At 39.9% G+C, this 26224-nt stretch overlaps 1 long non-coding RNA gene across 23 annotated transcripts in view; it reads right to left on the bottom strand.

Annotated features, from left to right (window-relative positions):
* LOC107128953 (uncharacterized) overlaps nt 1-26224 on the bottom strand; it is a 335806-nt gene that overhangs the window by 17867 nt on the left and 291715 nt on the right. For 3 of the 23 annotated variants that reach the window (XR_012431320.1, XR_012431333.1, XR_012431321.1), the window contains 2 exons: nt 19344-19436; nt 18449-18626 (listed from right to left, as the gene is read on the bottom strand). This is a non-coding gene — a long non-coding RNA (uncharacterized lncRNA). Of the gene's footprint in view, nt 1-2159; nt 2200-17737; nt 19189-19343; nt 19437-22075; nt 22214-26224 lie in introns of those variants that run through there. The other 20 variants (XR_012431329.1, XR_012431331.1, XR_012431318.1 and 17 more) reach the window with 16 other exon arrangements.

The following is a 26224-nucleotide window of genomic DNA, read 5'->3' as shown; positions in this document are numbered from 1 at the left end:
ATTAAATGTCATGATGCAACAGGGAAATGTGGGAAAGAAAGAGCTCTGTAGGAAACCATACCAGAGAATTGGAATCTGAATTTGAGGACAGAAGCCTACATGGAAAGTTAAGGGCAACTTCCACTGCTGCAGAGCCAGGTTCAAACAATACCAAATAGTAAAACACTAGTAAAAATGCATCCATAGAAGGGGAGCTTTAGCGTCCTTTTAAAGGGAAGGAAACCATAGTAAATGTAGTTGCCAACATATGTTGCTATTATTAAAAATAATAATAGCTAGCAATGCATGAGTGCCTCCTCTGTGCCAGGGAGTTTGCTAAGCACTTTACTGAACACTATCTCACTGAATTAAGCTTGTGTGAAGGGCACTAGCAAAGCACACAAAATCCTTTTTTTTTTTTTTTTTTCCAAGAAATTGGTAGTTTGCATTTCTAAAAAAGCATTCAATGAGTCTCAGAGGAAAACTTGGAATGTTGCTGAATCGGTATTGTTTTTATCTTATATTATGTAACGGGAAAGAGTAGGCAGCACCACAATTTTTTCGTTATTCAAAAGCTCTGAGGCTTTGGCCCTAGCCACTAGGTCTCCACTGCCATTCCTTTTTCAAATAGCGGCCATGAGATAATTCCATGAGGAGGTGCAAATGAAGGCATATAAGTTTAAGTGAGATTGGACACAGGTCTCCCTCCTATTCTGAACTTGCTCTGAACTACTTGACTGGAACATCTCCTGTCCATCCTGGGTGCACTGCCCATTGCCAATCTCCCTTGTTGTTTTGATCTGAACTTTGTGTCTGATTCCATATCATCACTCCCTGGGATATTTCTACCCAGGTTGAAAACACACATCCCACTTCCAGGCATCTGCTTCATGTTTCCTGGATGATCCAGTAATGTGTTTGTTTAGCTCACTTCTAGTTAGGCTATAGATTTTGCTGGTGGCCTTTTAAACACCGCCTCAGAATGTTTGTTTTTTTAAGTTTTTGTCTTATCTCACTTCCTCTGAAAAGGCCTCACTTTTCACAGCTTGGCTGAAGCCTGAATAAGCAGCTTCTCTGTGAACCCTGCCTAGACATCTTGCCAAAATGTGAGGCTAAACTATTTGCAGTTTGAAAATCATAATCATTCTACATTGTAGTATTTCATCAAATGGCCAAGAGAGCAATCCAAGAACGTGGACAAGAGTACAGTAAACTGTCTTAGCAGTGGTCTGTCTCCCCCACATCCCTGTCTTACAAGTGCATAGCTGTGTGGAGTGCACTGATTCTCAAATGCATGGGAAGCACCTGGGGAACCTGTTGAACTGCAAACTCCCAGTCCACATCCTCAGAGATTCAGACGCAAAACAGCTGCGGGGGGCGGCCTGGAACTCTTTTTAACAAACACTTCCCCATATCATTTTGATGAAGTGGTTTGTAGATGTGAACATGAAGAAAACCCCAGTAAAGTGGTTAAAATCAGACACTTGAATGTCTTAGATCTGGCTTTGATTCCTTGCTAGGCCACTGCCTAGTTGAGTAAAACTTCTGAACTCCAGTTTCTCTCAAAAGCTGATAAAATGAAAACATTTGTGAGACTTCAATGGGCTTGACACAATGTGAATGTTTAATAAAAGGTAGCTTTTATTTTAAAATCATTGTTTTCTAAAGAAACACAGAAGAAACGACCATAGCTACAAACTTATTAATAGTCTTCTAGGAGGGGAAATTGGTCTTTAATTTGTAAATCTAAAGGCAAAACTTGAACGAAAGCATGAAGGATAGAAAGCAAATGTCTAGCTCTGTTATTCCGATGATATACAGCACATACCTGGAGAGTGTGGTACCCTCTCCAGCCCCATCTCCACTCAGTATCCTTCTGGAGGTATCTTGATTTCCTTTCCTCAGGGAAGTGGCCCTCCTGACCCCTATGTTAAATACACAGCGCCAGTTCCTTCTTCCTGATGCCTTCATTATGTGTTATTGTTAATTACTAGTTGATGGCTATCTTCCTGCTAGTCTGAGCTCCACCAAAGGATGGGGTCTTGTTGCCTATACATAGCCTTATATCCAAGGTTCATAGTATGAGACTGATACATATATTTTGTGAGAACAAATAATCGTAAGAAATTAAAAAAAAAATTCAGTTATGGAATGGAAAGTCTTGGGGGATACTGTCTTACCTGTCACAGCAGATCCATTCAAAGGGACCACTTGGATATCCTGCCAAGGAAATCAGTGAACTTAGTGACTCTTAAGTTTTTTTTTTTTTTTTCCCCAAACTGGCCAAATAGTTTTCTGCAGCACCTGAAGGAAATCTTGGGTAGTTTCTTGAAGGACAAAGTCCTAATGAAGAGAGCTCTGTTTTGCAATTTGCATGGAGCTAGACAAATTGCACAAGGAAACACCAGATGACAACATCAATTTTAATTAGGTCTCAGTGAAACACCTGAAGGTACTATTTAAATGATGTACTGCTTCAGCCCACAGGACCTCCAAATGGTGAAAGGGAGAATTAAGGGGGTAGGGACAGAATGATTTTATTTATCAGTCTAGTCCCAACTCTGCTGTATTCACATGGTTTTTTTCCTTATTCATATGGAGAAATTTTAACTTGACATTAATATCCCCACAAAGGAAAGGTGATTCGCCAGCTGAAAGAATTAAGCATTCTACCAGACCTAGTCTCAAAAGTTGGAGAAACTACAAAAATCACACATTATTTCAAGTCTGGAAAAGCTGAGCTAATATTTTTTTTCTCCATTGTTTTTCCTTTTCTGGTTCTGGCCCCAAACAGAAAGCCCCTTTTATAACCTTTTAAATGTGTTTCTTGGGGGGAAAGGATACTTTCCAAGTGGAAGTAGAAACAGAAAATAAATGCAAAATTCTATTTCTTTTGGCATGCAGACTTCATATGCGTTCTGTTCAGATGGCTGGAGTTCCCATTCCTGCAAAATAAAGGGCTACCTGGAAGCTTAGAAAAAGTGAGGTTAAGAGGCTACATGATTCTTAGCCCTATGTTCTTAATCAATTTAGTTCTTATTACAACTTAACTGGACTTCATCAACAGAACAATCCCTCTGATTGAATATTTATATTCCATTTTCAAAGAAAATCAGCAAAGTAACAAGAAATCACAGTTATATGTAAAGCAAGTATACGTGTCTAAAATATATCTTCATTTATTTGGCAAAGTCATGGCGATGCCATTTTAAAGAGAGTTCTGCACGTTCCTCTATTCATTTACTTGAGACTATTAGTTTTCTTTCTTCTGAGAAACGAAAAATACACTGAAAAGGAAGACAATCTATTTCCTGGCAAAGTGCTAACTGCTCCAGCAACAGACTGCCTCTGAGCTCCGGGAAGTCATTTTGCAAAGGCTTTGGACTCAGGTGGATGAAAGCCCCTGAGTAGCCCATTAGTAGTTTCAGCTTTATCAGGCCAATGACTTGCCATAAGTAAAAGAAAAAAGCCAGTGTGGGGACAATCATCATCAGGTGGGAGAGGATCAAAACCCGTTCTATATCACACATTCAGTGAAGCGTGGGTGCAGCAGTGAGAGATTACTGTAGCAATTTGCAAAGCATATTCCTCAGGTGATATTCTATGGTCGAAAAGCTTTGGCCCAATAATTCTATGCTATTTATACTTCTGGAAAGTCACAATATATTTTTGTCAGTTACAGGCCCTAGGAATTCCTGAAATGACATATACCTTTTAAAAACCTTGGTTTTCCCCAAATTCATCTGACTCCTCTTTATTTTATAGCACACCTATTAACAGTAACTGGCCTTCTATTGAAAAATAGTACGTTGACCTATAAGCCACTATCCAACTCCCACCCCCTGGCCCTTCTTTTTTTCTTTTTTTTTCTTTTTTTTTTTTTTTGTACTTTATTTAATGAGGGGATGACCTATGGTAGTTCTAATGCTTCCCAGGTCTTTATATGTCATGACACACATGGAAAAGGATAATAAAAATCATAGTAGTTGCATGCTAATGGCTATTAACATCCTTTTTCCACTTAATGTTTTCTTACTTTCTTTACCTGCTATAGAAGTATTCTGTGAATTCCTCTATTTCACTAATTTATGAAGTGCCTGCTGTCAGAACTGCTGGCCCGGAGGTGAGGCCATTACCTCTAGGGCTGATGGGATCAGTAGCATAGGGAAAACCAGCGTGCCATGGCTCAGCAGCTGGGAAATTCCACCCTGAGGAGCTAACAGGTATGCAGCGGTTAAACCCACCTGGCTGTTGGGAATGTGAGTGCGCTGACTCTGGAGTCCTCCCCACTCTCCATCGTTTGGGGTCTTTAGGTACCTACTTTTTCCCAGTGTGAGATCAGATCTGAGCACTATGATTGGTGCCTTTTGTTTCACTGCCCACCTTGCCCAAAATACTTTCCAGGGTTCTGATACTCTATCATTCAAATGACTACCCTCATTTCCTGTGTTAGGTACATTTCATTTTTCCTCTCTTGGTTTCTATAAGAGGCAGCAGAACAGATGGAGGAGAACTGAGGGATGATCTACCAGTTCTCCCTGCAACATGTGGAGGATTTTCACTTCCTTTCAATTAGGAGCAGGCTGTTCTCAGAGGATCCCTTCACCTTCCCCCACCCCACTGCCCTACTTACTTCCAAAGCAGACAGCCAGAATTTGATTTCACTATCAGAGCTACGCCTGCTGGGAAAGGAGAACCAAGTGGGTGGCCACTCGTAGGGAAAAGTTATATTCAAATGGGCTCATCGCAGCTGGTAGGATTCCAGGTGTTTTCCAAATACACATATTAACGAATACCACATTTCTTATTTCCATTTTGAGATCTCTAGGCTCTTTTTTCATTATTGTTTCCCAATAGAATATATTGTCTCCTTTTATTTCCTTCAAAAGTAATCCATATTCATTGCTCAAAATTAAAACTATACAAATGAGCAAAACAAAGAAAACAAAAATTGCTCATAAAGTCACCACCCAAATAGAATCATAGTTAACATTATAATGTGTTTCTCCCAATTGTTTTTCATGTATTAGCATTCAAAGTTTGTTTTAAAACATTGAAATATCTGTGCATAATGTATGATAAACATCATCTCCCACCTAAATATATATCTCAATTATCTTTAGAAGCCATGAAATATTCTACAATTTCTAGAGGCTGTGTAAACTCTCTTCTGTGTGCAGTGAGGTATTTGATTCATTCTTTTACATAATCCAAAGCAGTGATTCAAAGTTTGGAGTTTCCCCCTATAATAGACATAGTTATAGTTAATACTTTATAACTAAATATTTGTGTACACATCCTTGATTTTGTACTATTTTTGTTTCATTTATTATAAAATACAACAAACACACAGGAAAAGTACATATACATACATTTTGTAGTTAGTGGAAATAATTATAAAAATAAATACCAATATAATGGCCAGCAGTCCATGAGCTTCTCTCCATCAAAACTCCCTCCTGTTCTTCTGGAGGGACTATCATTGTGATTTCCTTGTTTCCTTTTTAACTTTACCGCTTATAAATGAATCCCCCACAATGCTCATTTTTTAACTTTTATGGATATGGATTCATATTTTTGTGTCTGGCTTCTTTGGTTCAATATATGTTTGTTAAACTTATCTACGTAGCTTGTTCATTTTCATTATTGCATAGCATACCATTGTATGAATATGACATAGTTTTTCCATTCTATGCAGGATGGGTATCCCAGATTTGCACAATTACAGGCTACAATAATCCTGGGGCATATGTGTACCCATTTTTTTAAAGTATATCCCCGAGATTGAAATCATGGAGGATAAGTTGTCTTCAGCTTGAGTAGATAACAAAAAAAGTAACATTTACACCAGCTGTGTATGAGGGTTCCCAATATTTTGCGTTCTCTCAACATTTGGTATTTTCAATTGAAAGTGATTTGTCAACTATTAGATAAGCAAGAGTATTTCATATTTGTTTTCATATACATATTCCAGATTCATAATGAGGTTGAGCACCTTTTCACATACAGCATGTATTGGTCATTTGAGTTTCCTCTTTTATAGAGGAAGATACTGGAGTCTGTTGCAGAGATTTTTCTATTGTGTTGTCCCTCTTGTGAGTTAGAAGAGTTCTTCATATCTTCTCAAAAGGAGCCCTTTGTTGGTTTTACAGGTTTCAGATATCTTCTCCCAATCGATGGCTCATCTTTTCAATCTTTTAATAGTATCTTTCTGGTGATCAGTTTTTTAAAAATGTAGTAAAATCTGTAAACTTTTCCTTAAAGTCAACATTTTTGGGTTTTAGGACATTCTTTACTACTTTTCCCTCATGAAAATGTTTCTCTATATTACTTTCTAAGTTCTATATCCTCTCCTATTATCCTCTCCTATTCTAAACAAGTTGGATTATTTTGTATATTGTGTGAAACAGGTGTAATTTTTTTCTCATCTTTTGAAAAATAAAATTGGTGAAAATCTTTTTTTATATTGTGTAAAATAGATGTGTGATTTTTTTCTCTTTTAAAAAGTACATGAATACTGAATTTTCCTGGCAATATTTATTAAAGTCTGTCCTTTCCCTACCAAACTGCCATGTAACTGCTGCCATACAGCAAATGGCTATAACACAGGTCTGTTTCTGAACTGGCAATGTTCCACTGACATTTTGGACTATCTCTGACCGCAGTTAATTCTAACTTAATAGTCACTCTTGATACCTGGTAGCAGATGTCCCCTCATGGTATTCTCGCCTCTTATTTATCCTTTGAAACTCCATATACATTTTAGAATCAGCTTATTGGGTGCAAAAATATTGGGGAATTTCATTGTGATTTCTTCAGAGGACAATTTATATATTTATGATATTGAGGCTCCCAATCTATGATCATTTATCTAGGTATTCTTTAATACCTATTAATAACATTTTATAATTTTACTCAAGTCTTGCAACTCTTTTGTTAGACTTATTCTTACATATTTTTGATACTATTATGAATGCTGTCTTTTTAATTGTTTATTTTCTGGTTTCTAGTATATAGTACTATAACTGATTTTTGTGTATTGATTTTCTATCCAGATTTTATATCTTAATCAAAATAATGTATCTGAGGTTTCTTTGGGATTTCATACGTATAAAATAATATTTTAATATGACAATTCTGGTTTTTCCTTTCTAATCTTTATGCTTTTTATTTTCTTTGCCTCACTGTACTGACTGGAAACTGCAGTATAATTCTGATAAAAAAGTGGTAATAGTGGGCATTTTTGTCTTTATCTGAAAATGGGGATTTGCTATCAAGTATAATGGGTATTGTGAATTTTTTGTAGATTCCTTTTATCAGATTAAGGAAATTAACTCTCTGATCCCAAGTTTTGCTTCAGAATTTTTTAAAATCATGAATAAATGTAGATTTTTTTCCACATGGGTTATCTGTTCTCTGTAAGCTTAAAGATAACCTATTACATTTTTTTCTTTTAATATGTTATCATTGTCCATTGTTTTATAACAAACTATGCAAGTAGTGAGTGGATTGAAATAACTACCATTTGTATTATCTTTCACAAATCTGTGGGTGAGAGGGGTCAGCAAGATGGCTCTTTTGCTTTTGTTTGGGTGCTCTCTTGCCATTGCAGTGAGACAATGTCTGGGGCTGCAAACATCTAGGAGTTTAATCTGGATGTGGGACTGTCCAAGATGGCCCATTACATGTCTTGTGCCTAGGTAGGGATGGCTAGAAGTCTCAGTATAGCTGGTGTAATGAAATGAGTGAGGCTGTCCTTTCCTTGTAGTCTCAGGCCTCATTCTCTCTATGTGGTCTCTACAAGGTCTTCCCAGTTGGATAGGTGAACTTCTTACATGGTGGCTAAGGGATCCCAAAGTGCAAAAGTAAGACTGCCAAGCCTTCTTGAGGCATGTTTCTGGAATAGGCACAGCTTCTCTTCTGCCATGTTCAATTGGTTACAGAAGTCACAGGCCAGCCCATATTCAGTGAGGGAGGAACTTCTAGGGATGTGATGCCAAAGGTCACCTTTAGAGACTATTACAGTATATTAATGTGGTGAATTATAACAATTAGATTTTCTAATGTCTATTAACCTGACATACTTGGGACAAACCCAACTTGGTCATCACAAAGAATTATCTTTAAGTCTAATATATTACTTGCTTAGCTTGGCTCATTTTGCTTTTTTTCTCATAATACATTTCAAGAAAAATAGTGGATCAACTTTGCCCTAAAAAGAATCCAGTATAATACTTGATATGGTCTGGCTCTGTGTCCCCACCTAACTCTCATCTTGAATTGCGATCTGAGTTGCAATCCCCATGTGTTGGGGGAGGGACTTTGTGGGAGTTGATTAGATCTTGGGGGTGGTTCCCACCTGCTGTTCTCATGATAGTGAATTCTCAGGAGATCTGATAATTTTACAGAGGATTTTCCCCCACTTCACTCTGCACTACTATCTCCTGCTGCCATGTGAAGAGCGACATGTTTGCTTCCCCTTCTGCCATGATTGTAAATTTCCTGAGGCCTCCCTAGCCATGCAGAACTGTTAGTCAATTAAGCCTCATTCCATCATAAATTGCCCAGTTTCAGGCAGTTCTTCACAGCAGCGTGAAAAGGGACTAATACAATACTCTTATATGATGAAAGTAGTTGAAACAGCAAGTTCTCTCCTCTCCGAATATAAGTCCTGAGACTAAACTTCCTTGATTTCTCCATAGAGGGGATAGGACCCTGGGCCAATCTCATTGCTCCTAGCCCAGCAGGCATCAGAACCTTAGAAGCTATGATTTCACTCAGTGACTCACTGTCACATTGGCACATCCTGTTTCCTGTTGGTGCCACCTTTTACACAAAAGCACTGAGCACATCCTGCATTGGCAATGAGATGGGTCTCCCTGCCTGCCCCTTCTTCTATGTGACCTCACGATGATTGCATTGGAAGGATTATGACAGCAACTTCCTACAGTCCCATGGTGCCCAACAAATTGAGAGTGACTCAGTGCCTCAGGCAAGGAGGTAAATGTTTCTTTTCAATGATTACAATCGTCACTCTTTCCTGTCCCCTCCTCCCCACAGTTGCTGATACTATATTCCATTATGTTCATAAAAATATTAAGGGACATTAGTATAAGGTGATTAGGATAATATTTAGTTACTATTGTAATAGATTCTGTTTGAAATACTGTAACTTAAGATGTGCCAGACATTGCACCGTAGGCTTTATACATTGTGGCGGACAAAACATGGCCAGAAATTTATCAACATTTGTGCCATTGAGAGATGAGTCTCTGACCTTTCCCCTTGCAGCCAGTTGAGCACTGTAACAGCAGTGAGCAGGAGGATATGGAGGAAGTGATGCTGTGACTGTTTCCAGGGCTTAACAGACTAGCAGCTTCTACTTCCTGTCTCTTGGAATACTCATTCAGAGAAAAGCCAGCTGCCATGTGAGAAGTCAGCAACCTTGAACCCACCATTCTGTGAGGAAGCCCAAGGTAGCCACAAGAGAATAGAGAAAACTAACTAGACACCATCAACTATTCTAGCTATCCCAGCCCAGGCAGCAGACATAAGTGAAGTGAAGAAGCCAACAGATGATCTAGTCTTAAATGCCAACTGCCTGCAACCATGTAAAGGGACTCTAAGGGAGAACTATCTAGCTGAGCCTATCCACTCCCAGAACCATACAAGATAGTATCAATTGTTTTAAGCCACTAAATGTTGGGGTAATTTTTATGCCTCAATAGAAAACAGGAATATTTGTTATTTCATTTTCATTAAATCTCTGTGAGATAGGGGCTATCACTATGCTTATTTTACAGATGAGGAAACAGAGACTAAGCGATTCCCTCCAGTCCAATTAAATCATAGTAGAGCTGAGATTTGAACTCCAGCCTATGTGATTCCAAGGCCTGCAGGTGCTTAGCAGGCATGGCGCAGTAATTTTGATCCTTCTTTTTAACAGATATAAAAGCAGTATTGGTTTGTGCTCATAGGATATTTGCAGCCTGCTAAGATAAAAATGACAATAATGACAGCAAAGGAGGGAATATTTGGTGAATTCGATTGATTTTACAAAGATAAACTATGTTCCTATTCGAAGACTGAATGTAGTGAGGGAGACTTTTGTGAAAATTTAGAAAGTGTGAGGAAGGCGATAAGGGAGAGTTCATATACCATGCTAGTTGGTCTCCTAAGCCCCATGTGCCTTTTCTTATCAATCAAAGTGCTCCCATCAGTCAATGGGGATTTTAATACTTAGGGTAATATCAACAATCTGGATCTTTCTTTAGACCAAGAATTTTAGGGCTATCTTTAGTGACTAGCATTGTTTGGTAGCTCTAGATTTAGAGTGTCACTGAATTCAATTAAGAAAGAAGATGCAAGAGGCCCAGGAAAAAGATTACTTCAGGTTTAGTAACAACTAATAAGTGGGTCTTAACTGGGATGCACATGATAATCAACTGGGGAGCTCTGAAAAACCATGATGCCTTGACCACACCCCAACAAATTGCATGGGAATATCTGGGAGTGGGACCCAGGCATCAATATTTATTTCAAGGTCCCTAGGTGATTCCAATGTGCTGCTGAGGTTGAGGGCCAATGCCCAGTGGACTAGATCTGGGAGCACTGAAAATGCAGTCCTGTAAGACACATGTTTGCCAGCCCTCCTCCTTCCTATCTTAGTCTCCTCTCTCTTGGGTCCAGAAGTTGATTCATTTGTTCATGTGACAGTTATGTAGTGAACATCCACTACTTGCTAATTAGGAGTCATATTGATACCAACATAGAAGATTATAGGAGGAGAAACTAGCCATTTTATGGATAAAGATAAGTTGAGTTTTGGTCTTGTTGTGTTTGAGGTGCTGTGGGACCTCCTGGTAGAGAGATTCAGAGAGTACAGATGTCTAAAGCTTAGAGTGAATGAAGTGGACTGCAGTTTAGGGTGAATGAAAATCCTAAGCATGAATATGGTTGGTTTTGGATGCCAGTGGATATCTCCCACTCCTGTGAGGAGTAGCTCAATATGGGTAGCGGTCCCACCACTAGGGCAGTGTGAAAAAAAATCACGTCTATGGGGAAGATGGGTGATGTGGGTGCCATACAACTTGAAAAAACTCCTCTTCCAGGCAATTCTCATGTGTGTCCCCAAGAACAGTACCAACTGCTCCTCCCCCTCCAAAAACTCAAGTGAAATGTAACTGAAAACCATTGCATTAGAATATAGGCCATGATTCATGTGACTGGTACGGTCTTTCAGTAGATATTTTCCCACTGTTAAAGTTATTTGAGACATTATCACTTCCACTGTCTTTTTTATGGTCTGTAAAGACCTATGCAATCTGGTTCTCAGCTACCACAGGATGTCATTTCCTTCTGTGCTTTACTCCTCACTCATTCCCTTTGCTCCAGCCACCCTGACCTTTCTATCTGTCCTTTGACTATACAAGGCTCATTTCTATTTGGGGACATTTGCACTTATTACTCTTACTGTTTAAGATTTTGCTCCCCCAGATCTTCCTGTAGCTCCGCCTGTCTTAGAATTTGGGTGTCAACTCCAAACCCAGATACCACCTTCTTAGAGAGGCTATGTCTGCATACTATACTGACACCCCTGTTGTGCCTTCTTTATAGCTACAATTTTTTTTTTTTTTGAGATGGAGTCTTGCTCTGTCGCCCAGGCTGGAGTGCAGTGGTGTGATCTTGGCTCACTGCAAGCTCCACCTCCCGGGTTCACGCCATTCTCCTGCCTCAGTCTCCCAAGTAGCTGGGACTGCAGGTGCCCGCCACCATGCCTAGCTAATTTTTTTTTTTTTTTTTTTTTTTTTAGTAGAGACGGGGTTTCACCACATTAACCAGGATGGTCTCGATCTCCTGACCTTGTGATCCGCACGTCTCAGCCTCCCAAAGTGCTGGGATTACAGGCGTGAGCCACCGCACCCAGCCTATAGCTATACTTTTTTTTTTTGAGATGGAGTCTCGCTCTGTCCTCCAGGCTGGAGTACAGTGGTGTGATCTCGGCTCACTGCAAGCTCCGCCTCCCGGGTTCACGGGTTCACGCCATTCTCCTGCCTCAGCCTCCTGAGTAGCTGGGACTACAGGCGCCTGCCACTGCGCCTGGCTAACTTTGTAGTTTTAGTAGAGATGGGGTTTCACCGTGGTCTCAATCTCCTGACCTTGTGATCCGCCCACTTCGGCCTCCCAAAGTGCTCGGATTACAAGTGTGAGCCACCGCGCCCGGCCTAGCAATACTTTTTTATACCTAAAACCTTTTTAAAAATTATCATTTTGTTTGTAGTACTGTTAGTTCCACAAGGACAAGACTTCTGAATTTCTAATTCCTAGTGCCAAATTGGGACGTAGCAGATGACTATTAAGTAACTGTTGAGTGAATGAATGTATGAGTGAGTGAATGAATAAATGGTCCTCTGACGCAGGAGAGAGGGGACCAAGACAGGAAGGAGGAGGACTGGTGAGCATGTGTCTTGCAGGACTCAATTTCCAGTGCTTCCAAATCTAGTCTACTGGGCAATGGCTCTCAATCTCATTTACACATTGGAATCATCTAGAGACCTTGAAATAAAGTGCTGATACCTGGATCCTACTCCCAAGATTCCAGTGGGTCTCTTGCACTTTCTCACTTAGGTTAATTCTGAGCCTCTAAATCTAGATGCACCAAGCAATACTAATCCCTGAAGATATCCCCAAAACACTTGGTTTAAAAAGAAAGATCCAGACTACTGCTTTTTACCTTAAATATCAAAGTTCCAATGACTGGTGGGAACTTTTTGGTTTATAAGAAAAGATATATGGAACTTTTGTTAGGGGACAAACTAGGAATGGTAAATGAGGCAAATTCAGAATTTTCCACATTAGCATCTGCCTTGGTCATTGAACATTAAAATAGAATAGGGAGAGTAACTTAACAGTCCTCCTGGGAACAGGAGTGGGTTTTGACATTTTGAAGGTCACATCTCTGTCCCCAAGGGAAGCACAGAGGAAAAGGGAATCAGGTTCATTCCCTAAGCCCATCTCTTGGCTTATATGGGAAAGGTACCAATGGCATTGATGGAGCCTGTGGAGCACCATGCTGATTGAGAAAAATGTTAAAGCAGCAAAACTCTCTTTTCAAAGGGAATCAAACTGTAATCCCAATTTCTAAAACTGATCAAAGTGGAGCAGTTCTGTTTGAAGTAGAGTTTGTAGCCTGGAGGCCAGCTCAGTCCAGGCTGCCTCACACAATCCCTATCCCCAGGTGGCCCTGCAAGACTGAAGCCTAAGGCTCTGCCAAATATAATTTGAAAAACACTGTTCCAGACCATGCTTTCAAGAGGAGCAGTTGCACATTTCTCCTGGTTCAAAAAGCCTCCCATCAGAAAAGCTAAACTAATGACTAAAAGATAAGGAGTAGTATAGTTTCTTTGGTATCAGTGTTGATCATGGTATTGAAATTGACCAGGTTGGGACCTTTCTAAGGACATTTCAGTGCACATGAGCATCGTTCCCATAGAGTGTCCTCAGCAGCCCTGGGCACATACACTACCAGCTTAGCATCCATACAGAAAGAAAGTAAAATGCAGATTCTGATTCAGTGGATCTGGGACAGGACCCCAGCTCTGCATTTCTGATAAAGTCCCTTGTGCTGTCATTGCTTTGAATACTAGGGTTTCAAACCAGAATTGGTGCATCGGAATCTCTTGCAAGACTTACTAAAAATGCAGGTTTTTGGCCCCATCCCAGAGTTTCTGGATCCAGCTCTCTGGTTACGGGTCTGGAGGTTTTTGTTTTTAACAGGCTCCCAGGTTTTTCTGATATTTACTATGTTTGACAACTATACTCTAGTATGTATTGACCTACATAACTTACTCTTGAAGAACCCAGGAAGAGAATCTGTGACTCAACAAATTGCATTGCTGGAGGGGGGTTTGGAGATCATCTAGCTTACCCTGGTTGATTAGAAAATGGAGGTCCCAAAGGGCAAACAATTCTGCCAAGTGTCTGTCACCAAGTGGCTTTACAGCAAGCAGATACCAGAATGAAAGCATCTGACTTTCTAATCCTCGGTTTCCCCTAGAATACAATTGGCCTGTGTTTGTCATTGCTTCTCTATCTGTGCTGCTTATGAGGTCAGACACCTTGTTTTCTGCTGTATTCCCAAAGCCCAGCACAGTGCCAGGCACAGGGAAGGCACCAAGTAAGTATTATGTTATGTACTCCTGCTATGCTTGGGCCTAATCAGTTACTTCCAAAATTTCTTATTAAAAGTTCTCGTTATAAAAATAAAAATTCTACAGCTCAGGAAAAGCAGGGAAATTTTTTTTTTGATGTGAAAAATATATGTTCCAAAGTAAAAATAGCAAACTTCTTTTAAGAGTCTGAACATATAGTAGGAAACATTAAGAACGTGATCTATGGGAGGAAAAGGGGATGACTCTAGAATATAGCTCTGGCTCCAATATTTGTTAGTGTGTAAATTTTGCTCAGCTACTCTGAGTCTTGGTTTCCTCAGGTGTAAATTGGAGACATCAGTAGATTCTATGTCATGGGGTGTTATGAATATTTAACTGGTAAATGTAAAATGTTTAGCATGGTGCCTGGTACATAGTAAGTGCTTAATCCAGCAATTGTCCTGTTGATTACAAAAGCAAGATAATGGCCAGGCATGGTGGCTCATGCCTGTAATCTCAGCACTTTGGGAGGCTGAGGCGAGTTGATCACCTGAGGTCAGGAGTTCAAGAACAACCTGGCCAACATGGTGAAACCCTGTCTCTACTAAAAATACAAAAATTAGCCAGGTGTGGTGGTGGGCACCTGTAATCCCAGCTTCTTGGGAGGCTCAGGCTGGAGAATCACTTGAACCCAGGAGGCAGAGGTTGCAGTGAGCCGAGATCATGCCACTTTACTCCAGCCTGGGCAACTGAGCAAGGCTCCATCTCCAAAATAATAATAATAATAATAATGATTCCATCAGTTATACCAGAAGCTAAAGTATTATGCTCCCCTTGCCAACTGCCTACCCATAAGAAATGAAGACGGATCATCTCTGAAGTGGTCATGTACAATATATAGAAGACAGGATGGCAGTGAACAAATGTGGCTTTGCGCTGCTTACGAGTACCTTTCTAAGGCATAGCAAGGCACAGCGTGTCACCTCTACAGGGTCAAGTGATTATTGAGATTCTGAGGAACCAAGTTACTGAGCTGAGTCACTCCTAAATAGCCAAGATGGCAGGAGGGCTGAATTGTACGCCTGGGACTCTTTGCAGGGTCCAAACATTGGCTAGCTAGCTTAGAGGTGGGGCCAGGGCTCCTTGAGCAGTGTGTTTCACTCTGTAGCCAGAGAGTATCAGCAAGGTATTTTTAGCCCAATTACTAAATGGAGAAATGTGAGTTTGAAATGCATGCCTCAGGAGTTCACTCGGGTAATGAGACTGTGTGATTATGACTCTCAGGATGTGTGTTTCCTTCACATGTCCCGGATTTTCAGAATAGTTCTGATTTTCAAACATTCTGTTCCATCATTCTATTAGTAAAATTCTGTTCGAGCAGATATTCTGATTCTGTAGGGAAATGGTTGGGAAAATATGGTCGCTGTAGACCAAGACAGAGATCCCATTAAAGACTTGGTTGAGCAAAAATTGTCACATCCTATAAATAGGTATGTCTTCCCCTTTACCTCAGTGATGAGTCAGATTATGTTTCACTTGCAAGTGACAGAAACTAACTTCAACTGGGTTTGGCAAAAAGGGAATTTACCAGCCTTGTGACTGAAAAGTCCAGGGGATGCATGGCTGGCTGGATGCAGACTCCTGAACACTGATCCAACCGACCTGCCTCTTTTCACCTCTTCACTCCTTCCTCTGCATTGGTTTCATTCTCAAGCAGATTCCTTTTGGGATGTCCCCAGCAGCCCTGGGGTCATATCCTGCCAGCTTAGCTTCCACAGAGAATGAAAGTGACTTTCTAAATTATTTCAGCAAAAGCTCCAAAAATTCCCTCTGGCTGGACCCGGGTCATTTGTCCCTCCCACCCCCACCAGTCAAGGAACGGTTTCTGCAACACCTTAAACACATAACCTAGAAGATTCCCCAAGGGACACCGAAGTTTCACTATCAAAACAGGGACAGCATGAACACTGGGTAGGCAAATGTAATAAATGTTCTTACATCCTTTTCCCCTGAGTTGGGATTCTGCTTCCCACTATCTCTTTATGCTTAGTTGTTCTAGAATAAAGTTCCTCCACACACCATTGTCATCTACCTGCAAGAGATCTACCTCTTGCCCACAAATGATGTTCATTTGGCCTCTCTTAAATTTTTCTGTCTGTGCCACCGGAACCTCAGTGAGGGCTTGGTTCTGCCTGTTGACTGTCTCTCCCCTCATGTAAGATGTTCTTTTGCACCGGCTTCCTTTCGCCTCCCCAGTCTCCATAAAAGTTTGTCACTAAACCCCCACAATCCTCTTCTAACTGTGGAAGGAAGGAAGATGCCCATAGCTGCAGCCATCTGGGAAGAGATGCTTTTAGGATTTCATAGGGGAAGAAACAGATACAATTTTGCTACCGTATGCAGTATCTCTGGCAAACTGCAGAATGGGCCTACTGTTCCTCTTAGCTCACCAGAGCAAGTGCTCCCCAAATGATTTGCCCGGATCCAACTTGCAAATTGTATTGAGAGAGCTAATTAGATCTGAGCTGGCAAATGAGAACTCTGCTACCTTTGTGTGGAACAATTTGCTTTATTACATGAGAGGTGATGTGTATATGTTATATACTTAGCATGTTAAGATTCAGTTACACAGATGGCGGAAAAACTCCAAGACTGCCCTAGTGCTTAACATGTAGCTGAATGTCAAAAGGTTTCAACAGGGTTTCAGAGAGCAAAACAGGGACATTTTTATAAAATATACTTTTCTACCCAGCATAGCACATCAGAGCTTCCTGTGGGATGGATTAAAAAGAGCCAACCTTTATGGACTACTTGTTGTGTCAGATATTAGGCAGAACCCACTCACTTCTCTAAAGCCGCTATAGGGAAGATACTATTATTATTATTCTTTTTCGATTAAGGAAACTGAGGTGCTGTGAGGTTAACTGAAAGTTGGACTGTGAGGAAGATTTAGGCCATCAGACTCTGGACCGCAAGCTGTAACATACTATGTAGGTCTGATACAATGATCATCTCTATTTAGAGATGATCCATGGTTACCTACTGTGTTTTTAATTTGATTTTTATTAAATATGTATTGTATGCCTTCTCTGAGATAGATATTAGATGTGTTCAATGCTCTGAAAATTTTTGAGAGGTAAGTCCCAGGTAGCACTTGAGATGAAAAGCAATAACTAAAATCTATTGAATACTTACTAAGTATCATGCTTGTGGTAAGCACTTTACAGGTTTTCATTCTCTCATGTATTCAATCCTCCTACAACTTTTCTAACACACTCTCCCCATTTTAGTATAAGGAAACCAAGGTTCAGAGAGGAGAGAAAACTTGCTGAAGGCACCCAGTGAGTAAATGGCAGAGCTGGGAATTGAACCCAAGTATTTTGGCACCATAGCCTTTGCTTTTGACTTCTGTTCCACTCCACACCAACCACATCCTACTGGCCATTGGCAAGACCAATGATGCCTTGTAGAAACCAATCAGTTTTCCGCTCACTATTCCTCAATCATCACACAAGAGTATTTTTCCTTTTTTTCTATTTTATTTATTTATTTATTTTTGGTAAGCCATCACCTAGCAAAACTTTAAGTGGTAGGTGGTAGGTATTTCATTTTTAAATTCAGTTGCAAAAGGAAAATTTTTCAAAGAATGAGACTTTTGTCGCTGAGGAAAGTGACAGAATGCTACACTATCAGTTCATTTAACAAATTTCCCAAGAGGTTGCCAGTGCCAGGCTCTGTGCCAGGCGTTGGGATGCATGTTAAGACACAGGCAGTACTACAAGAATAAATACAGTTTGGTGTTGAGTTTTAAAGCATAGAAGAGGGCCAAGGTGCCTTAGAGGGCTGTTCTGAGCTACCCACGACAGCTAGAAAACTGGGTCACCTGTAGCAGGTAATGGAAGGCTTGTTATTTTGTCAAAGGGATCACATTTTTCAAAGTTGTATGCTTAGACTACGAATAACTGTGGTTGCAAAATTTTAAAAATATAGCCTATCAGAGATTTAAACAAGTAATGGGTTAACTAGGCAGTCGACAGCATTTGTTCAGTCGCTCCACAATATCACCAGGTCCCTTCCATCCTGTCTACTCTAAATTCAGCTGTTGGTTTTTCATAGTGATGTGTTTTACCTCATTATCTCAAGATGGGCACTGTAGCTCCAAATAACATCAAGGCGGGAAGTGGGCAACAGAGTGGTATTGAAAAAGATCTTTTCCTATAGAGGCATTCTCCTTTTTATTAACAAAGATAAAAGCTTTTTCCATCCCAGACTTCCTTCCCATCTCATTGGGCAGAACTGAGTCACGCAGTGATGCTTACCTGCAAAGGAGGATGGGAAAGAAGCAAGTGTCCAGCTTTGTCCAGCTTTTTTCCAGTCTCTTTTGTGCAGAGTGGACAAGGAAGATACATATGGCTAAGTTATTTAACCAGTAGTTTCTGCCACAATGTGAAAGAATGTGATATATCTGAAGCATCTTTAACCATGGAGTTACAAGTTCTGTGATCACAAAAACATTTAATTGGTCAGTTTATTGGAGTTAATAAGGTAGAAGTAGGTCACATGTTGGAGGCTGAGAAATTCTTGCATTATTGCTCAGGAGTTTTGAAGACTCTCACCAGGGACATCACAGGCTGAATATTGGGGGCTTAGCTCTTCCTGCTAGAGTTGTAAAAGGGCAGAACATTTTTTCATAACTTAGGGCTGAACAACATCTTCCAAAATTAGCTTCTAGGACTTTCCTTCAGACTGGGCAGCAATTTCAGCTAAACTCTATGCATTTTAAAGCTTTGTATTAATTATAGCTTAGGTACTATGGATAGCACTGACTGTATTTGTGAAGCCCAGTGCAAAATAAAAACACGGGACCTCTTGTTTAAAAATTATTAAGTATTTAAAGATAGCAAAAACAAAGTACTAAACCAAACGTGGGATGCTGTGCAACTGTAGAGATTGCACATCCATGGAGCTGGGGTGGCAGAGGGCGGCTAGTTCATAGGTGAAGTCTTGACTTGCAGGAGTGACAAATTCCAGTGCTTGGTTACAAGTGTGGGGTCTGCTCCTGAAATGTATGGCATGGTGGTTAATAGTTGATGCTTTCAAACAGGCCCACTCTGTATTCTAATTCTAATTCTGCTACTTAATTGTGCAATGATTTTAGAGACTTGTTTAGTCTTTCAACAATTTTATTTCCTGGCTGGGTACAATGGCTCATACCTGTAATTCCAGCACTGTGGAGGCCAAGGCAGGGGGAATCACTTGAGGCCAGGAGTTTCAGAGCAGCCTAGGCAACATAGTGAGATCGCAGGTCTACAAAAAATAATTAAAAATTAGCTGGGTGTGGTGGCACACACCTGTAGTTCTTAGCTACTCAGGAGGCTAAGGTGGGAGGATCACTTGAACCCAGGAGTTTGAGGCTGCAGTGAGCTATGATTATGCCACTTCTCTCCAGTCTGGGTGACAGACCAAGACCCTGTCTCTTAAAAAATATTCCATTTCCTCTGTTTTAAAATGATGACACTAATATCTCCATTGTATATTATTAAGAAGAGTAAATTAAATGGTAGACACTTTGTTTTTTATCATAGCACACCTCTAGTAGATACTATACTGCACCCTCAAGGAGGGGTTGCTATGACCTTGAATTTTGCTGATTCAAAAACTCATTTTACCATGTTAGACAGGGGCAGATTCTCATACACTAAAGTCACAAGAGAGTAATTTATGAATTGAAATGTTCATTTATTCGTATGTAAGGAGTTGTCTTGACTTTGGAAATATTGTTTAGATTAGTAGGTTGCTGTCTGAATACAGAATCATTATTTTCCTCAGATGCATGTGTCCTGAGGTTTCCAAGGCCAAACAAGATGAAAGCCTTTGGATTTAGTCGAGGTGCTTTTTCTTTTTGCAGGACTTGTCAGAGCCTTAGGCATGTTTATGGTTATTGGAATTCCCAAGAGGATTTCCAGACTTACCTAAGACTGTGTTATAGGATCAATGTGGTGATTAAATTTAATTAGCATTTAATATAAACAGGATAGCGTTTTGCATATGGACACATGCATGTGTAAAGTACCATTAGCCTACCCAGTAGGTAAATGTAGAAAGCGTTTGCAGCATCCTTAGCAAGAATCTAACTGCAAAGGTAGGTACTCAGACGTTTTGAATGTCACCATTATAATCAAGACCATAGATTTTGTTAATTTGCACAAGGAAAATTAGAAATGCTTTTTTATTGTTCAAATAGATGATGGCTAATTATGCTGTAGGCTAGAATAATTGCAGAGCACCCCCCGCCCCTCATTTTTAGAAACACAGTGTGTAAATCAGTAAAGCCTAATCTCTTTATTCAAAGTCCTGCATTCCCACTTCATGGAAGGCTTTATCACTTGACATGGTCCAGCCACCAGAGTCATGGTCTCTGTCTTAGGCAAAGTGAACATTTTCTGCAGGGGTTTATGCAAGATCCCAAAGACAATGTGGGACTTAACTGAGCTTACAAGAACGTATATGCATTACTGTTTTATTGTGCTTAATGGCTGTTAAATATATGTGCATGTGCTAGAATTTTGATCCGAGACATGCTTGCATTATGACTTCTTATCTGGCAGGAGGATTGAGATGTGGAGGGTACATCTGAAGGCTGAAAATGTTTATGAAAACAACCCAACTGTTTTACACAAGCAAATGGGCTTATGGAATTCACCATGGAATGCTTTCTTTGTGTTACAACCCATGGAGCTAGTGTTCTCAGGAACACACTTTGGGAAAGTGTGGCAGTAACACACAAGCAGGGAGTTTATGTCTTAGGAGCTATTTTCTTCAGTCTAGAGTAGACTGGAACAGTTGATCTAGTTCTTTGCTGTTTGGGTTTTCTTTTTCTTTCTAATCTGTGATGTAATGTAAAAGGAAAGTCTTAGGCATCAAAGTGAAATCTCATTTGATTTTTGCACATAAGGAGCTACTTTTATTGAAAAGAGTAAACTTGAGGAAGTTTGGAGAAACCAAAGACGCAGTCACTCTACCTGTGCACTGATAATATATCTGTATGAAAAATGAAGCACTTAAGCACTTAGACATCACCTGAGTGTTGCTATGTGTTTAAATGCTTCTTATAGAATGACGTTTAGATAACTGCCTAAAAATTTCACTTTCAAAGGTATGATGCTATAAGACTCATCCTAAGTTAGAAAGTCCTTTGTGGTTAAAAAACAAAAAAAAAAAAATCACTGCTTTTCTCAGCACACATTGAGTAATCAAATGGAGAACTGCATGGAGTAAATACAGTAGTTGACTTCTGCTAAAAACATTTTGAAAAGAGGAAGTGGGGGCCTTTCTGCTCTTTGACATACAAAGCACATTGCTTTCTAATGGATTCCACAGCAAAAGCAAAATCCAAACAAAGCAGCATCTTTTTTCTCTAACCTACATGCAATGTAAGTGAGATTCCAAGTATGCAAATGGTGGGAGGAAAGAAATGCATTTTCACTACCCCAATTATTGCATATGGTTGAGAATATGAATAGTAATTGCCCCTGAATTGGAGGATTAACGTGCACTATTTTTTTTCTTCTTTTTAAATATTCGAATCAGTCTGATTTTTATTTACTATTTCTTTGATTCTTTTTCTGTAAAAAGTTATGTGGCCTTTGGAGTAAAGTATAAGCTTCCTCTAGCCAGGCCAGTTGTCTCTTTCTATACGTCAGTAAGACTCTCATGTCGGTCATAAGCTCAGTTTTTAAAGTAAGCTATGATTTCATTTATTCTTTTAGTCCAAGTGTGAGTAAAATTGGTGCCATTTTACAGCAATTTCTGCAAAGTGGGCACTCCAGACCCCCAGTTTTGAATTCTGAGGCTACAGACCTGGACACCCAGCCCTCCCCCAACACCATCCTTTTGACTGAGCCCTTACAATGAGTTAGTGTGTAAGTCTAACTCCCCCACTTCACCGTTAGACAGATACCTTGTCTTACTTGTCTTTGTGTCTCCCTCCACTCCTCCCCAGGACCTGAGCCAGTGTTCCATCCCAAGTAGACACTAGATGTTTGTTGACTACTTCAGTACTTCTGGAGGGACTGTTTAGGGCACTGTTGAAAGAGTGGGGAAAATCACTTTGGAGCCACATGTGAGAAAGGAGGCTTGATTCTACAGGCTGGAATGAAGTAAAGTGGGAGGATAAAGGATGTTTGAAGAACAGCAGGGAGAGGACACTAGGGGAAAAAAATGCAGAGGAGAATTCTGTGGTCAGTCTTTGGAGTTCAATTTATCAAGACTGTCTGTCAACCGTAAGGCATCAACAGTGATACCATCTCAAAAATCTTAGATTGTACTGTCTACTACAGTTGTCAGTAACCACAATGTGGCAATTTAAATTAATTAAAATTAAACAAAATAATTCATTTTCTGAGTCATACTAGCTGCATCCCAAGTGCTCAGTAGCCATGTGTGTCTAGTGACTGCTGTATAGGATAGCACAGATGTAGAACATTTCCATCATCTCAGACAGCTCTGCTGGACAACACTGCTCTTAGGGATGATAACATCTCCATTTTGTTTCACCCCTTGTTTATTTATTCTACAAATAGTGACTGAGTACCTACTTTGTTCCTGTTACTGTACTGAGAAGCAGCTGAAATGCTTAAAAACATAGACCCTAGAGCAACCTGGGTTAACAGCTCACTCACTGTGTGACGTTGGGATGGGTCACCCATCCTCCTAGTGCTCTAGTTTAATCAGCTGTTAAATGAAGATAATAAAATTATCTACCTCATAGGGCTGTTGTGAAGATTAAATTAGTGTGGTTTTTTGCATGCATATGCACATGTGTGTATATATAAATGTGTATACATGTGTATATGTGTATATATTTGTGTAAATAAGTGTATGCATATACATATATATTCATATGTATTTTAGAACATTTCTGGCACGTACTTAGTGCTTGGTAAGTGGGAGCTCTTATTATTTGTGTTTATTTCAGGGTTCTTAACAAAACAACTATGAGGTTCTTGCTGTCCTGGAGTTTGCCATCTAGTAGGAGCAGCAGAGAATAAATCTTTAAACAAATTAATAATTACAAACCATGTCAAGAATTACAAAGGAAATGAATGGGCTGAAACAACAGAGAATAACAGAGGAGAAGCCACCTAGAAAGCATCTTAGAGGAGGTGACATTTAAGCTAAAACAAGAAGAGAAGAGGAGGAATACCAGCCATGCAAAGGGAGGAGGACAGTGTTCCAGGCAAAGAAAAGCAGGCCAGCAAAGAGGACCATGTGACTATAATACAGAGGTCAAGGGAGGGGCTTCAGATGAGATTGGAAGGAGAGGTAAAGAGCAGCCATTTCCTACAGGGCTGAAGCCAGGGTTAAAGCATACGTGCAGGGGAAATACACATACAGTGATCACTCGGGGTTGTGTGAGGCACAGATTGGAGGGGCAGTGAGAGTGAAAGCAGAGAGCCCATTAGAAGTCTATTTTAATAGATCAAGTGAAGGGGAATGATTCAGAGTCAGTAGTCATGGAACTGGAGAGAAATGGAGCAGTTTCTAGACCTGTTTGAGAGACCCAATGACACTTTCTGATGGATTACATGTGGTTGACAAGAGGGAGGCATTGAGGCTGATGCTCAGGTTTCTGAGTTGGTTAACCGGGTAGATGGTGGTTTCAGTTACTGAGATAAAGAGGGCCTGAAGAAAACATTTTTGAGGAAGAAAAACCAAAACTACTTGATGACAAGTAGTCTTCTAGATATGGAAGTCTGGTGTCCAGGTGAAAGGCTAGGCTAGAGACAGGCACATGGGCATCATGAGCTCATAGATGACGTTTAAAAGATAGGACAGAAGACCAACTTCTGGCATGATGGAAGGGGGAGACCTGCAGACTTTCTCCCCAGTTAAGTAACCATTTAATTAAAGAAAATTATAGTTTTAAAAAATCATTTAAAGCTTCTGGAAATTGTCCTAGGGTCATACAATAATTGGAGATATATTCACTCAAGTATATTTACTAAATCTCAATAAGAATAGTGATTGTCTGTGACATTTGAGACATGACACTTCTCTGCCAGGTCCATCTTATGGAATCATCTGGGAAGGAGTGGACTGCTAACGTTTTCCATCCTCCCCCACAAGTGCCACATTGCAGAAGCTCTATTCAGAGAGGACTGGTGCTCCTTCCACCTAACCCCCACTTTAAGGACAGAAGTTATAGACCAGACGTTGCAGGCCAAGAATTTTGCACCCTAATCATTCTTGATCAACTTGCTGGTAGCACAAGAGTCCCATATTAGGAGGGTCAAGCTAGAAAAACCACAGACCACTACCATTTCCTAATGTCTGCTCATAGAGTAGGTTTGTCACTCTAGCAGTAGGCTTCTCTTCCCACCCTGAGCTCTTGAGCAGTGGCATAGAGTTTTAGCCCAGGGGAAAAAGCAGGTTACTGTAGTTCTGCCTGAGGGGACTAACTTCATTTGGAGCACAGCATGGAGAATTTCATGTCTAGAGTGTTGTCAAAAACAGGGAAATCTTGGTAGAGAGCAATTAAGAGAGTGCTCATAGCTCCATAATACAAGCACAACAACAGAGCAATTAGAAGTTTAATAGACTAATTCATGGGAAGAAACAACTAGGAAGAGTCCTCCTGGGAGCAGTCAGCCTTGGGGGTTGGAAAGGCTGTACATAAGTGATTGGTTGTACCTACTTGGCAGCGTCAGAATAGGAAATAAGGCAAATCTGAAAAATTTCCCATGCTGCACACAGATCCATCACCAAAAAAAAAAAAAAAAAAAACCCAAACAAAACAAAAACGCAAGCCGGCACTGACACTATGGCTTAAAGATAACCTCCAACTCAACACTGGCTGAATAGTAACCTACTCTAACCCAGAAGCAACTCCCAAGAGCTATGTTTAAAAATAAAACCGTATGTATTCCTAACAATCTGGAAGATTGTCTGTATGCCCAAAGTTGCACCCTCCTAGGAGTGAATGGAGCGGGGAAAACAAAGCAACTAGTTCCTGGGTAGACAGGAAGCAAAAGTGTAAACTTCTTCACCTGTCAGAGCAGCCTCCAAGTTACTTATACATCCAGGGGTAAAGGGCAAAAATTTAATTGCTAAGGGGGTAACTTTTGATCAATAAGTGGCTTACATGCCAATTCATGAATGATCCTAAATCACTCAGCAAAAAGTTTTTTAAAAAGTAAATAATATGAGGAAGGACGTCAGAGGCTGCACACTAGAGGGAAAAATACTTCATAGGATTAGTTAACTAAGTCGTTAAACAAATAAATCAATGACATGGAAAATAGCAGCAATATAAACCCCTTAGGTGCAGAGGGGTGGGGGATGGACAGGAGCTGGAATCAATATCCAGAGTTGCTACAATGTATTATCTAATATGTCCAGTTTTCAACAAAAAATGTATAAGACATTTAATGAAGGAGAAAAGTGTGACTCATGTTAAAAGAAAAAAAGCAGTCAAAAGTAACTGTTTTAAAGAAACTTAGATGTTGGAATTAGCAGACAAAAACTTCAAAGCAGCCACTATAAATATGTTCACAGAACTATAGGAGAACATGTTTAAAGAATTAAAGGAAGGTATGAGGACAATGTCTTACCCAATAAAGAATATCAATAAAGAGACAGAACTTATTTTTTTAAAAAAGAGCAAAATAAAATTCTGGAGTTAAGTATAACAAAATTTAAAAAAACACTACATGGGCTCAGAAGTAGATTTTAGCTGGCAGAAGAAAGAATCAGCAAACTGAACATAATACAGATTACCCAACATAAAAAAAACAGAAAACATAATAAAATGAGCATGATATCAGAGAAATGTGGTACACAATTAAACACATCAACATACAAGTAATAGAAGTACCAGAAGAAAAGCAGAGAGGATAGAAAAACCCAAAAAAATAATGACTGAAAACTTCCCACCTTTGATGAAAAAAAAATTATTTATCCAAGAAACTCAAATTCCAATTTTAATAAATACAAATAGACCACACTCAGACATATAATACTAAAATATGTGAAACTCAAAGAGAAAGAGAATGTCTTGCAAGTAATAAAAGGCAAATCACTCATCACAAACAAAA

Source organism: Macaca fascicularis, chromosome 2, assembly GCF_037993035.2.
Source record: "Macaca fascicularis isolate 582-1 chromosome 2, T2T-MFA8v1.1".
In the NCBI taxonomy this organism is placed as follows: Eukaryota; Metazoa; Chordata; class Mammalia; order Primates; family Cercopithecidae; genus Macaca; species Macaca fascicularis.
This window is presented reverse-complemented; position numbering and strand designations above follow the sequence as displayed.